The sequence below is a fragment of the Miscanthus floridulus genome, chromosome 2 (genome assembly GCF_019320115.1).
Source record: "Miscanthus floridulus cultivar M001 chromosome 2, ASM1932011v1, whole genome shotgun sequence".
Lineage (NCBI taxonomy): Eukaryota > Viridiplantae > Streptophyta > Magnoliopsida > Poales > Poaceae > Miscanthus > Miscanthus floridulus.
Window position 1 is genome coordinate 98,492,389 of NC_089581.1, and position 15,585 is coordinate 98,507,973.

General features: G+C 45.8%; 1 pseudogene; it reads left to right on the top strand.

Moving 5' to 3' along the window:
- The first annotated feature begins 12,356 nt into the window (after positions 1-12,356).
- LOC136539252 (proline-rich receptor-like protein kinase PERK7) lies at positions 12,357-15,215 on the top strand (annotated as a pseudogene).
- Positions 15,216-15,585: the final 370 nt, after the last annotated feature.

Sequence of the window (15,585 nt, forward strand, 5' to 3'; positions counted from 1 at the left end):
CCGTTTTTATCATAAATTCATCATAAAACTAAAATTATGATGAATTTGGCTCCTTCACCGACGAAAGCTGATCGTCCTAGAAGTAGATATTCCTAGTAGTGACATCTCTGCCTCTTCAAAATATTCCATCAGGAGGAGTAGAATGGGAGCTCGATCCTTTGTATGGGAATCTGGCACCTTATGTTAAATCTTAACTATGCTTGTTTACTTAATTGCATCTTAATTAGTTATTGCATACAACCATTCAATGTGCTTTCATGTGATATAAACCTAGGAGCTATTGGATACAACCATTCAATGTGCCTTCGTGTGATATCATAAAATAACACACCCCTTTCATGTGCTTGTGGTAATTATTATAAAACTAGGTTTGTATCACAAAATATCTCAAACGACCATTTCGTGTGATATAAAACTAGAAACACTACAACATATTATGTTCTTGTGATGATTATTATAAAATTTGTGTGCATTGAGGTTACCAACAATAGCCTTCTAGCCACTTCCTTTTTAAGGCTGTTGATGTTGAAGCTTGGCATTGTGGATCTCTTCTTGATTGCCTCTTGATTTCATGACCTACAACTATTAAGTTTTTTTGAGGTTGTTGATGTCACTCGATTCATGGATTGCCTCAATGGATCTCGTTTGTCAACACTTGATTTTGTGGACCATCGCTTCCAAGTCTGTGTCGATGCTCAATTTGGCAGCTAGCTAGTGAAAGGTCCTAAATGGCTAGAGGGGGGGGGTGAATAGTCTAAAAAAATATTTCTACAAATACACTAGAGCAACTTTGTTAGTCAACTAAAAGGCAAAATGCGTTTTGCTCTAGCTCTACTTAAAAGGCAAGCCACCTACCAACAATTCTAGTTGATTAAGATCACTAGGCACACAATGGCTATGTCTCTACTAACACTAACTAGAGAGCTAATTACACCTAATTAAGCTAAGCTACTCAACTATCAAGACTACCACAAGCTCTACACAAAGATAACTATGATTGTAAAACAAGGTAGAGGCAAGGTGATTATACCATCGTGGCAAGAGACAATAGATGATCAATCAATCAAGAATACCAAGAGATGACACCAAGAATTTTACCAAGGTTCACTTGCTTGCCAGCAAGCTACGTCCTTGTTGTAGCGATTCACTCACTTGGAGGTTCACGCGCTTATAGGCATCACATGTGATAGGTACTGAACTATTTTAGTACGGGAGTTGGCCCGATCTTCACGACAGTAGGTCACGATCAAGTTAACTTGCAACAAGGCAGCAGGAATAAAAGGGTAACTTGCTGGAGAACAACGGAGTAACTAGCTTTATACCTGACCAAGGTTGGATGTGACCAGACGACGGGGAGAGAGACACTGAAACCACGAAGACTTCGACTCGATCTCCGAACGACCACAGAACCACAACCGGAGCTAATCCACACAAGGCGGGGCAGCCATGCTGGAACTCACAAAGCACGAACTAGTGGATCCTAGAGGAATCTCTTCACAAGTCCAGGAAGAACAAGGAAGAACAAGGGTTTGAGTAAACACTCGGCAGCTCGGCTGCAATATCACTGGAATTATCAAATCATCAAAAGGTGTTTTTCTAGTAGCCTCGAGGTGGTATTTATACTACGAGAAGTCTCTTAAGATAGATGTGAACTGAAGAAACCACGTTGGGAAGGTGGAAGGTCAACTGGCTAGAGCTTTTATGAGGTGGTCTTCAGTTCCCGCGCATCTTCTGGGCTTCTGTACAGTCTTCATTATTTTGGTCATAACTCCTTTAGTTTTGCACGGGATCCTTAGCTTCATGTAGACTGTTGAGCTTCGAAGCAGTCTTCACTAAAACTGGTTGGACGCCACGCTGGATTGACTCAAATGTAGCTCTTCTCTCTGATCCATCCTTGATGTATCCTTGTCTTCCTTCTCGGAGAACCTGAGTAATAACAACATGCACGACTTAGGTAGCTTGAAATTACCATCAATGTTTAATTGGAATTCACAAAGTAGCGCGTGCACCTCTTGTTGTATCTTTTTGGCGCGACTACGAGTGATTGGTCTAGTAGGGACTTGGAGTGGTGTATCAGCTGGTGAGGTGGTCGAAGAGGTCACCGAGGTGGTCGGAGAGCTCGCCGAGGTGGTCGGAGAGGTCGCCGAGGTGGTCGGAGAGATCGCCGAGGTGGTCGGAGAGATCGCCAAGGTGGTCGAAGAGCTCGCCGAGGTGGTCGGAGAGATCGTCGAGGTCCCCGACGCTGGCGTGGTCACATCATCCTGCCCCCCTTGAAAAAGAGTCGTCCTTGACTCTTCCCATCCAAAGAATGGAGATAGGTCGGCCACATTAAAACTGGTACTCACACCATAAGTACTAGGTAGATCAATTTCATAAGCATTGTTGTTGATCTTGCGTAGCACTTTGAATGGACCATCAGCTCGGGCGTGCAACTTGCTTTTGTGTTGTTCAGGAAATCTATCCTTGCGTAGATGCACCCAAACCAAGTCTCCTGGTTCAAATAACACCTTCCTTCAACCTTTATTGGCGTGCTTCTCATACAGCTTTGTCATCTTTTCAATCTTTGTCATCTTTTTCAATGTTTGTCCGAGCTCTATCATGAAGGTTCTTGACAAACTCGGCTCGCTTGCTTGCATCGAAGTTTACACGTTCCTACATAGGTAAATGCAAAAGATCTATGGGAGCAGTGGGTTTAAACCCATATACAATTTCAAATGGACAAAATTTAGTGGTCGAGTGTACTGCCCTGTTGTATGCAAACTCGACATGTGGCAAACTTTCTTCCCAAAGTTTCAAGTTCTTTTTGAGGATAGCTCGTAGTAGCATTGATAGAGTACGGTTCACAACTTCAGTTTGTCCATCCGTTTGTGGATGACACGTCGTAGAGAACAGCAACCGTGTTCCAAGTTTCCCCCACAAAGTTTTCCAAAAGTAACTAAAAAATTTGGTGTCACGATCAGAAACAATAGTTCGTGGCACCCCATGTAGTCGTACAATTTCTTTGAAAAACAATTCAGCGATATGTGAAGCATCATCGCTCTTGTGGCATGGGATAAAATGTGCCATTTTGCTAAAATGATCAACCACAACAAAGGTGGAATCCCTTCCCCGCTTGGTTCGAGGTAAACCAAGAACAAAATCCATGGAGATATCTTCCCAAGGCACACTAGGGATAGGCAGAGGAGTGTATAATCCATGAGGATTCACACGAGACTTAGCTTTGTGGCATGATTTGCAGCAAAGAACATGTCTCTCCACATCTCTTCTCATCTTTGGCCAAAAGAAGTGGTCGGTAAGGACTTGTTCTGTCTTCTTGGTTTCTTCCGGGTTGGTGCGGTAGGCAGCACGGTTTGGGAGTGAAGCACCGGTCACAAGATCAATTTGAGGTTCGATTCCTCTCTTAGGTGGTAGTCCTGGTGGCACTTCATCTGGAAACACATCTTCATATTCCTGTAACACATAAAAAACAACACTAGGCAAAGTAGAGGGTAAGTCGTTAGTGACAAGAAAATTGTCCTTGTACAGGAGCACATAGAATACAGCATTGGGTTCACTCAATTCTTTTAAATCCCCTTTCCTAGCCATCATAACTAAACCCTCTTTTTCTGGTGTCTTGGTTCTTTGAGGCTGTGAGGTTTTATTTGGCTTTGGAATCTCTCCCTCACTATTTTTGTGGGTCATTCGTAGGTGGTTCTCGCTCTCTCGCTGTTTTCTTTTCAGATCATCTCTCACAATCTCCTCCAGTGACAAGGGAAGCAAAGTGATGCACTCTCCTTTGTACATGAGAACAATCTTGTTGGCGCGACCACAAATCTGAGCATCTCGGTCATACAACCAAGGTCTTCCTAACAGCAATTGGCATGCTTCCATTGGAACCACATCACACTCCACATGATCATTGTACCGCCCAATGGAGAAAGGAACGGTCATAATATTTGTTACAGCAGTGCACCACAATCATTTAACCATTGCATCTTGTATGGAGAAGGGTGGCGCCGCTGTTTCAGTCCCAATCTTTCAACTAATTCTTGACTTGCAATATTATTGTAGCTGCCATTGTCAACAATGATTTGACACAACTTATCCTTGATCATGCCCCGGGTGTGAAAAAGATTGTGCCGCTGATTATTCTCTTCTTGGACAGCAGTAACACTAAGCACTCGGCGAGAAATGAAGCAATTGTTGTCGCCATCATCAGGTTGAATTTCATCACCTTTATCTTGCATAATTTCTTCATCATATATTGGAGCTTCTTCCTCAAGTTCGCTTTTAGATTCCCATTCACCTTGCTCATTTATAATCATGGTCCTTCGACTAGGACATTGAGCAGCAATATGTCCTCGACCTTGGCACTTGTGACAAATAATGCCTCGGGTATGGGAAGAAGAAGCAGCAGCTGATGCAATAGAAGGGGTTGCTGTGCTTGTAGCAGGACGTCGCTGTTCTTGCTGAACTGCAGGTGAAGAAGCAGTAGAAACCGTGGTCTTTGCAGCACCAATGGATGGAGAAGGCCTAGTAGCAACTCCTTGTGATCTTTCCCCACCAATAAAGGTACTAGACTGCTGCCGACGCCATGGAGCTGAAATTGATTGGCTCCCATAAGACCTTCTTCGTCCCTCTTGCTGAATTTTTCTCTCGGTGCACATAGCTTGATCAACAAGGTCTTGCAAATTATGATATGGAAACATCTCAACAAAACCTGAAATTTCTTCATTGAGACCATTCAAAAATCTTGCCATTTTTGACTCTTCATCTTCTCTAATTCCAGATCTCACCAAGAGTAACTCCATCTTCTTGAAGTAGTCATCAATAGATTTTGATCCTTGTCTCAATGTTTGTAACCTATTGCGGAGGTCATGCTGATAGCTTGATGGCACAAAGCGTCTTCTCATCACTCTCTTCATCTTAGCCCATGTGTTGATATGGTCACATCCCAACACACGTTGATTTTCTTGAACTTGGTTCCACCATGTGAGAGCGTAACCTGAAAACTCAACAGAAGCAAGGTTGACACGCCTCTGATCAGAAAGATTATGCACTCTAAAAATCTGATCACATTGCTCCTCCCATTCAAGATAAGCATCAGCATTTTCTTTCCCTGAAAATTTTGGAACACTCAACTTTACACGAGCAATGCTATCCAGATCATCTCTATTGCAACGACCATGATGATTTTCCCCATCATGACCAGCACCACAACGATGTTCATGTGGCTGTCCAAAACGCCCATGGTGACCAAAAGGATTTTCATTATCATCAAGTCTCGCCTCATACTCATCATGAACCTCATCTTCATCTTCAAATCGTACACGACATCCATGTGCACGACGGCCACCACGCTGATTATCAAAACCAGCACGGCGACCACCACCATGTCCTCCATGGCCATCGCCGAAGCGATCAAATCCATGGCCAAAACCATAATTCTCATCACCAGACTCCTCCTGATGATTTTCTTCATGACGACGATGTGGTCCTCGACCTCCCTCCGTGGGAAGACGAGCGTCAAGCATCCTCTCCATTGCCTCCATCAACGAGTTTACCATGTGGCGCACCTCAGCCCGTGTGACAGGGGGCTCCCCATCTCCATGGTTTCCACCATGAATACTCGAATTGGATCCTGCCATGTTAGACTAGTTGCAAGAAAAAGTGGAATAGGTAAATTTGTGAAAACACTCGATCTCACCTTTTACTTACCCAAGTTCTTTCTTGATCTCAAGGATCGTGACAGTGCTGGTGTGGCAGCTTCAATAGAGGTGGTAGAGAGGTTGTAAGGATTACGAATCGAACGTCCCAGTTCAGGTTTTTGGTGGAGCTATAGGTGGCTAACAAGGAGGATTACGGTACTGCCAAACAAGTGGTTTGATGTGCTCAAAGATACGACATTGCTGCTAACAAGATCACCACCAACTCAAATATGTAATCTGAAATTTTCAGCAATACACCACAACACAGATCCTTTAAATTCTTTTCACTTCTCTCTCTTTTTTTGAAACTAATCTTTCTTTCTTCCTTTTTTTGATCTATTTTTTTATAACACCGACAGCGGTAACGAACGACACAACTCAATTTTTATATAAACGGTGGTGACTAGCAACTTGATGAACACAAAACACAACGTAATAGTACCATGAAAAGGTTATAGGTTTTTTTGTGTGGCTTTGGACTATAGGATATGAATAAACATAAATATATGAAGTAGATTAAACAAGGATAATGATGTGGATGACGGCAAGACCTACCGTGTCAATTCGAAGCTCTGAAACCAGATGATAGGTACTGAACTATTTCAATACGGGAGTTGGCCCGATCTTCACGACAGTAGGTCACGATCAAGATAACTTGCAACAAGGCAGCGGGAATAAAAGGGTAACTTACTGGAGAACAGCGGAGTAACTAGCTTTATACCTAACCAAGGTTGGATGTGACTAGACGATGGGGAGAGAGACACCAAAACCACAAAGACTTCGACTCGATCTCCGAACGACCACAGAACCACAACCGAAGCTAATCCACACAAGGCGGGGCAGCCGTACTGGAACCCGCAAAGCACGAACTAGTGGATCCCAGAGGAATCTCTTCACAAGTCTAGGAAGAACAAGGAAGAACAAGGGTTTGAGTAAACACTCGGCAGCTCGGCTGCAATATCACTGGAATTATCAAATCATCAAAAGGTGTTTTTCTAGTAGCCTCGAGGTGGTATTTATACTACGAGAAGTCTCTTAAGATAGATGTGAACTGAAGAAACCACGTTGGGAAGGTGGAAGGTCAACTGGCTAGAGCTTTTATGAGGTGGTCTTCAGTTCCCGCGCGTCTTCTGGGCTTCTGTGCAGTCTTCATTATTTTGGTCATCACTCCTTCAGTTTTGCACGGGATCCTTAGCTTCATGTAGACTGTTGAGCTTCAAAGCAGTCTTCACTAAAACTGGTCGGACGCCACGCTGGATTGACTCAAACGTAGCTCTTCTCTCTGATCCATCCTTGATGTATCCTTGTCTTCCTTCTTGGAGAACCTGAGTAATAACAACATGCACGACTTAGGTAGCTCGAAATTACCATCAATGTTTAATTGGAATTCACAAAGTAGCGCGTGCACCTCTTATTGTATCTTTTTGGCGCGACTACGAGTGATTGGTCCAGTAGGGACTTGGAGTGGTGTATCAGCCGGTGAGGTGGTCAGAGAGCTCGCCGAGGTGGTCGGAGAGATCGCTGAGGTGGTCGGAGGGGTCGCCGAGGTGGTCAGAGAGATCGCCGAGGTGGTCGGAGAGATCGCCGAGGTGGTCGAAGAGATCGCCGAGGTCCCCGATGCTGGCGTGGTCACATCAACATGCCTAACGCGCAACCGGGTGCCGCACAACCAACATAAGATGAGGATCCACAAACTACGAGCCCACTAGAGTACCTTTTGGCTCCCCACTAGTGAAAGGTCAAGAACCCCTCACAAATCCAATCAGGATGGCCATGAACAATCACCAACTCATGCCGATCACCAAGAGCTGCTCCAAGCTGTCTAGGTGGCAGCAACCACCAAGAGTAACAAGTAATCCCGTAGCTCACACGATCACTAGTGCCACTAGATGCTCAAACATTATGCAAATGAAGGAGATGAGTGGGAGGTGTTTGGCTTAGCTCACAAGGATGTATCAATGATCAAAGTGTCTAAGAGAGTGAGCGAGAGTCGGCCAACATCTATTTGTAGAGCACCCAAAGGTCACATACCCGTTGAGCGCAAAAACTCATCTCTGTGTATTGACCGGACTCGCTGTTGCAGTGATTGGATGCATCCGGTCACCCTAAAGATGCCATGTGTACTAGCCATTGCCACCCAATGGCTCCTTCACACGTGCTCAGTCAATCAGTGACCGGACCTGACGATCAAGTGACCGGACTCACCAGCCCCGCATGTTTGATCATGATGCAGAGAGGTCCAGAGACGATTTTTATCGACCGGACGTGTCCGGTCAATGGTGACCGGACTCACCTAGTGTCCGGTCGCTCCTCTACTGTTGTTGCCCCTTAGTGAACAGTACCACAGGCGCTTCCGATCGAGCCAGCCACTGAGCCATCGCCTAGGGTCACTGACTGGACGCGTCTGGTCACCCCGGAGGCAGTGTTCGGTCACACTCGGTGACCCCTTCTCTTCTCCAGTGCAATGTGTTAACTCTACCAAGTTTCATCACTTGTGCACGTGAGTTAGCATTTCACAAACATGTTTTCAATGGATGTTAGCACTCACTAGGTCCTAATGCAAATGAATGGTGTTAGATCACCTAGTGGCACTTAAACAACTGTATTTGCGTCGAGATCACCCCTCTTAATAGTATGACTATCTATCCTAAACCCACTCACCCACTTGGTGTCTTGAGTGGCAAAATAAAATGGCCCTATCAAACATACCTTTGCCTTGAGCCCATTTTGTTTTTCTCTTTCTTCTTTTCCAAGTTTGGAGGTTGATCATCGACACGTGTCCACCAACATCATATCTTGCTCCACCACTTGGTCTTGGACCATCCTTTCTAATTACACACTTAGCCTTGAGCCCATTTTGTTTTTCTCTTTCTTCTTTTTCAAGTTTGGAGCTTGATCATCGAGACGTGTCCACCAACATCACCATGGACTTCATCTTGCTCCACCACTTGGTCTTGGACCATCCTTTCTAATTACACACTAAGGTACAAGGATTAGTCCTAATGTGTTTCATCAATTATCCAAAACCAAACTAGGGCTTTTAGCTAGTAGCCCTTAACTCAAAGAGGGAGAATAATTGTTTTCATGAGCAACCTTATTTGCATAGGAGAGGCGATCTTTTTGGGTGGACTAGTTTTCCTAGCAAAGCAAAGGAATTTAGAAGTTTCAAATACCTCCTTGCTCAACAAGGGGGCAAAGATATAAGGATTATAGGTCCTAAGGATGCAAAGTCAAAATAAGCCATAAAAAATGATGAATAAGGAAGAAAATCAAAGAAGATTCAGATGAACATAGCCTCACTAGAACATATGGTGAGGAGAAAGTAACAACAGCAAAGATTTGTGTTGTTGAGAATAAAGGATAAAAGAACGAACTAGAAAGTCTGGTTCTTGAAGAAATAGATCACTAGAGTATTGCAGAATAGAGTGTAACAATAGAAGAGTAAGGAAACAAAAGATCCAATTGTAAGCATCGGAATATTGACTAGAATGATGAATAGTGGCTAGGATCAATGTGTCTAATGGATAGTGGAGGAAAAGTGTATATATCAAATGTTCTGATTAGTACAAATGTTGTACACCAAATCAAACTAGTGAGTGCAGTTATCTTCGGTCGTTAGGCAACGATTTGTTGGGATTGTTGAGCCTATTATACCACATCCCTTGAGCACTGATGAGATTGCAAGAGTCCATTAAAGACTAGAGAAGTGATTCTACTTGATAGTATAGTCTAGCCACAAAAGTGCTAAGTGATCAATTCTAGGCAAAATATTAGCACATATGTTAAGGCCATTAGTGAGACTTAATTAGTGCTATTGTCCTAGAGGAGAGTGGGAGCATTCGATTTGTTGGCGATTCAAGGCATGTTTGTTGAACCACCTATTTGGTTGGAGCGTTGATGATATTTTTTTTTGGATGAATAGACCCTTCCTCAGTGAAGAAGCTCTCTAGTGGACACAACATCAAGGTGGCCTAAAATAAAGATGAGGTTATGCTTACCATTGTGGTACCTGGCTTATTTAGCTTGGTGGGAGCCTTTTGTGGTGAATCCAAGAACTTGACCCAGAGAGACTTGATGGCTAGGAGCATATCCTTGGTGGACCTCCAAGGTAGACTAGGGTAGCAAATTATCTACCAATATCACAAGATAAATCTTTGGTCCCATGTGTTTGGACATCGCTTGTCAACCTTTGCTTGTTGCATTATTTATATAGAATGTTTGCTTATATTGAGCAGAATCTTAAGGATTGACTCTTGAATGCAAAACTAGTTTTTTGAAAGAAAAATGGTAGGAGCTCTGCCTTGCATTGAAGTAAGAAAGCTAGAAGGTTTTGCGTCAGTGGCACCCACGCCTCAAAAGGCTATGGGACAACCACAAGCTCTTGAGAGAGCCAACCCTCAAAGAAACAAAAACAAGATGAAAAGCCCCCAAAACTAGCTTTGAAAAGCACGTTGTCATTGATCAAAGTCCTCTTTTGTACGTAGCACAACTGATATAGGCGTGAAGCAATCATTTTGGAAAATTCGTCGATTCCTTTCTTTCCACAAATTCCACATGATGTAGATGCATAATCTGTTGAAGCGTCGTCTTTATCTTTTGGTATTGTCTGTACTGCAGCTTCCGACCAATCTTTAATGCTGATGTAATTGTCAGCTTGTACATGCAGAGGTAAGGAGAAATCTCCCCACACTAGCACCCTCCTCCAAACATCAATTGCAAAGGGACAAGAGACACAGATGGAGGCCAGTTTCCTGTTTCCCTGAGAAAGCACACAAGAAGTTTGATGTGGCCTTCCTCTCTTTGCTAGATTTCCTGGCACCCGCTTGCTCTCTCTTTTCCTTTCCAAAGGAATGACCTGCCAATCCAGTCCAAATCTTTGCATGCCCATGCTGGTAGAGGGAAAATAGTGAGGAAGTAGGTAGGCATGGAGGACAAAACTGAAGTGACCAAAGTAAGTCTGCTAGCCTTGTTACACCTGGCAATCTCTTGCCAATCTTTTCAATTAGAGGCTGCACATAGACTCTTTGAAGTGCACATATGTGTAGTTGGCATCCATGGAATGGTTTTCTTTTCCCCTTGTAAAGGCTGCAAGATGTAATTGTGGTCTAAGCTCTCACATCTTATTGGATGGACAATGCTCTTGTCAAAATTGGTGACGAGCCCTGACACCTAAACAAAAGTAAGAAGGACACGTTGAAGTGCCTCTCCAATTCATCTCGCACTAGGTTCCAAAAGATGGCTGCATCATCATCATAAAGAGAGGTTCCGAATTTGGCCATTTGAAGTGTTCATCGGGGGTGAGGACACCATTCTGGGTTGCCAAGTCTAGGAGTTTTTGCAGCGGATCGATGGCAAGGATAAACAACATTGGCGAGAGAGGATCCCCTTGTATGACTCCTCTTTTGTATTTAAAATTCTCGTTTGGTTGCCCATTTAGGAGGGTCCCTAGAAGTTGATGTCCTAAAGAGCATGGAGATCCATTCCCTCCATCTCGGGCCGAAGCCAAGCGCTTCAAGGTACTCAAGGAGGTATGCCCAATTTACTGTATCGAAAGCTTTGTGGATATCCAATTTGAGGAAGAGCGAGGTTTTTTTTTGCTCTGTGCATCCAGTGCACCATATTCTAGGGTGTAGAGGAAGTTGTCTTGGATGCATTGCTTTTTAATAAAAGCACTTTGACAAGGGGAGACCAATGTTTCAAGGTGCGGAGCCAACCAATTTGCCAATAACATGGAAAAAAATCTTTGCGATGCTATGGATTAGGCTTATTGGTCGGTAATCTCCAACCCTAAGTGCATTCGCCTTCTTGGGAAAAAGGATGGTATTTGCCGTGTTTAGGAGCTGTAGGCTATTTGAATTCATGTGGTATAATTGATTGAAAGCTAAGAGGAGATCTTTCTTGATAATATCCCAGCACTATCTAAAGAAAGCTCCTATGAAGCCGTCTGGCCCTGGTGCTTTGTCAACCACCATCAGTGGCCGCCATGCCCCAGATGGTTTCTTTTATCTCCTCTTGGGAGAAGGGAATCCCAAGCGAGGAGAGATCTCTAGCACTATATCCTAGAGAAGTCCAGTTGTAGGTGGTGGTTCTGTTTTGTGAACAGGTACGGTCAAAATGAGCCTGCACCTCTGCTGCCTTTAATTTGCTTCTTGTGAAAATACTAGACCACTTTCAGTTTGCAAGCATTAGTTTTTCCTTCTTCTAGAGTTTTCCCTGGTTTGGAAGAATTTGGTGTTTGCATCCCCAAAGCAGATAAATGTTAGCCTAGAGTGTTGTTTTAGCCTTGCTTTTTCTATTTGTGCTAACCCCAAGCTACGAGTCTTTATCCCCCTCCGCAGCTCAAGCTCTTCTTCAGCGGTGAGTTGTCTACTCTCCTGTGCCAAATCAAGCTGCAAAATTTAGTTGCACATTTATATAGAATGTTTGCTTATCTTGTTGAGCAAAATCTGTAGAAGATCCTAGATTAGTTTTAAGTGATCCAATTGATCCCTCCCTGTCTTTAGTCATTCGACCATACACACGTGACATGTTTATTTCAGCACCTCGACAACTATATCAATTATCTAGTAGCACCTACATGCAGGGATATATACGTGGGTTGTATTTGGAGTTGTGGCTAAAAATGGGAGATAAAAGGAGATAGATGTGGCGGTAGTTGAATGGCGCCACGGAAGATGCGCGTGATGCCTTCTTCCCTCATTCTATGTCGCCCCAATTCCACCTTTGACCCCTTTCTCCTTCTCCCTCCTCATCACTTAATCACCTGCAGGGAAAAGGAAAAGGTACACAATATTAATTCTACATATCTACCAGTAGAGAAGATTAATCAAGTTCATATGAATTCATGATTCAATTGGTTCTTCGTTGTCTTGTTTGGGATTCATTTGGAGTTTTGTGCAGTAGATGTTTTTTGACATGCATAGGCGTAGACTCAATTTCTGGTTTCATTTCTTTCTTGAACATTAGTTTTCTAAGAGCTTAGGGATTTCCTTATGTGATCTCTCTTGTTGTTCATTTGTTTGTTAATGTCCTAACTCGTTCTACTTTGTATACATATGATTGTAATGCCCATGACAACATAGGGCATTACAAATTGTTATTTGGGGTAGGTTGTGGCATTGCCTAATCGTCAATTTCATGAGCGCACATGTACACTCCATAAAGAAGACACGGATGTAACCATGCATTTATCTTGTAATGTTGCAGCAATTCCTTTCATTACCTTTTCTTCTTCAGTTGGCAACAAATTTGAGATGCAATAATCCAAAAAACATTATTGCACCTTGTGCCAGCATTGACCTGTAACATTTTCCCTCAATTTCGTCTTGCAGGGTGTCGGAGCACAACTAAGAGCTAAAACTCTTAGCTATATATTTTAGCAGTATATACATAGGTATAGTGCTTTTAGGTCAAGGGGTGGAGTTCTCCCCGTTTGTTTGCAGGAAGAGCTCCATCCTCGGTCTACAAGATCAAATCAATAAATGGCCTCCACCCCACAGTCCTCGCCATCAAGGTCCAAGCAATCACCACCATCACAAGCATCAGCTTCGGCACCGAAATCATCTACAAACTCACCTTCACCACCAAAGGGTGAATCGACTTCATCTCCCGCATCGAAATCATCGTCACTCTCACCGCCACCACCACCGAGAAAAAGTGGTAGTTCCTCTTTTAGCTCTAAAGATGGGAAGAAGAAGTCATCTTCGTCGTCGTCATCAGATAATACAAGCGCTGTGATCACCGGCGTGGTGCTTGGGGTGGTGGGCTTTGCCCTGTTGTTGTCCATAGTGGCGTGCGTGTGCTGCGCTAAGAAGAAGAAGAAACGTCCGCCCCCAATGAACATGCCCTTCTACACCGACGAGAAAGGTGACGAGGGTTGTTTGCTTGCTTATATATATATTATTACACACAACTAAACGACTGTTGATTAATTGATGCATATATGCATGCATAAATGCAGGCAATGTGTATTACCCCAACGCTGGTCTGCCGCCCATGTGGCAGCAATATGGCAGCAACGGCAGCATCCCTCCTCCGCCGGGATGGCACCAGCACGGCGGCGGGAACCCGCTGTCGCCATCGCCGGGCTCGATGGCGGCGCCCCTGAGCGGCGAGATGTACTCGTCCGGCCCCCACGGTCCTCCCCTCCCTCCACCCTCACCCAACGTTGCGCTGGGGTTCTCCAAGAGCTCCTTCTCGTACGAGGAGCTCGCGGCTGCGACGTCGGGCTTCTCGTCGGCGAACATGCTGGGGCAGGGCGGGTTCGGGTACGTGTACAAGGGCGTGCTCGCTGGCAGCGGGAAGGAGGTGGCGGTGAAGCAGCTCAAGTCCGGCAGCGGGCAGGGGGAGCGCGAGTTCCAGGCGGAGGTGGAGATCATCAGCCGCGTGCACCACCGCCACCTGGTGTCGCTCGTCGGCTACTGCATCGCTGGCAACCAGCGCATGCTCGTGTACGAGTTCGTGGCCAACAACACGCTGGAGCACCACCTGTATGCCAAGGACGGGCCCGTCATGGACTGGAACACCCGCATGAAGATCGCGCTCGGCTCCGCCAAGGGCCTCGCCTACCTCCACGAGGACTGCCATCCTCGGATCATCCACCGCGACATCAAGGCCTGCCAACATCCTGCTGGACAACAACTTCGAGGCCATGGTGGCGGACTTCGGGCTGGCCAAGCTCACCACGGACACCAACACGCACGTGTCCACGCGCGTGATGGGCACCTTCGGTTACCTGGCGCCGGAGTACGCGTCCAGCGGGAAGCTCACGGACAGGTCGGACGTCTTCTCCTTCGGCGTCATGCTGCTGGAGCTGCTCACGGGGCGCCGCCCCATCGACACCACCAACTACATGGAGGACAGCCTCGTGGACTGGGCGCGCCCGCTGCTGGGTGCCGCGCTGGCGGGCGAGACGGGCTTCGCCGAGCTCGTCGACGCCCGGCTGGGAGGCGAGTACTCGGCCGTGGAGGTGGAGCGCTTGGCGGCCTGCGCCGCCGCCAGCACCCGCCACTCGGCCAAGCGCCGCCCCAAGATGAGCCAGATCGTGCGCGCGCTGGAGGGAGACGCGTCGCTGGAGGATCTGCACCAGGACGGCGTCAAGCCGGGGCAGAGCGTGCTCTTCTCCGGCGGTAGCTCCGACAGCATCTCCCGACTAAGGCAGATCGCCTTCGACAGCGGCGAATACGGCGACTACACCTCGGACTACAGCACCGACTCCTCAATCGGTGGCCGACCGCCGCGCAGGCCATGATTTGATTTGTCAAAACTAACAATTTACTAGCACAAAGTAAAGCTACAGTCTACACATATGTGTGTATATATATATACACATTGCAAATTAGATTGAACGAGGGAGATTGAGAGAGCTCTTAACTAATTTGAGGGAGATCGATAGTTAACCTATGGATGCAAGCGATGATAACATGTAGCGTGACTGCCGTATCTGGCTTCGTGTTGGTGGGTGAGCCTCGTTAATGCCCGGCCTTGACTGCACGTAGCGGTGTGAATCAAAAGTAAATCCGTAAAATATGCTCAAAGCAGAGTTGAATGTCAAGAAAGGATACCCGTACATACACTTAGTGTTGGAGTTGTTCTAAATTCACTCCAGGATATAGGCCGGGCTTCTGACGGAGCGAAGCGGAGGCCCGTCGCCGGAGGCTTGGGCCGGAGCGTAGCGGAGTCTGAAGCCGACCCATCAGGTCTCGCCCCTGTGCTCGGGGGGTGCGGGGGGCGGAGCCCCCGCGGTATGGTACGGTATATACACCCTTGCTAGGGTTTCGTGGAGACTTGATTCTCTTGTAAGCCGCCATAGGTGTGTAACCCAAAACTCTTGAGATAGTGAGATTGTTGCTGGCTGGTGCCCGTGGTTTTTCCCCTTCACATCGGAGGGGTTTTCCAC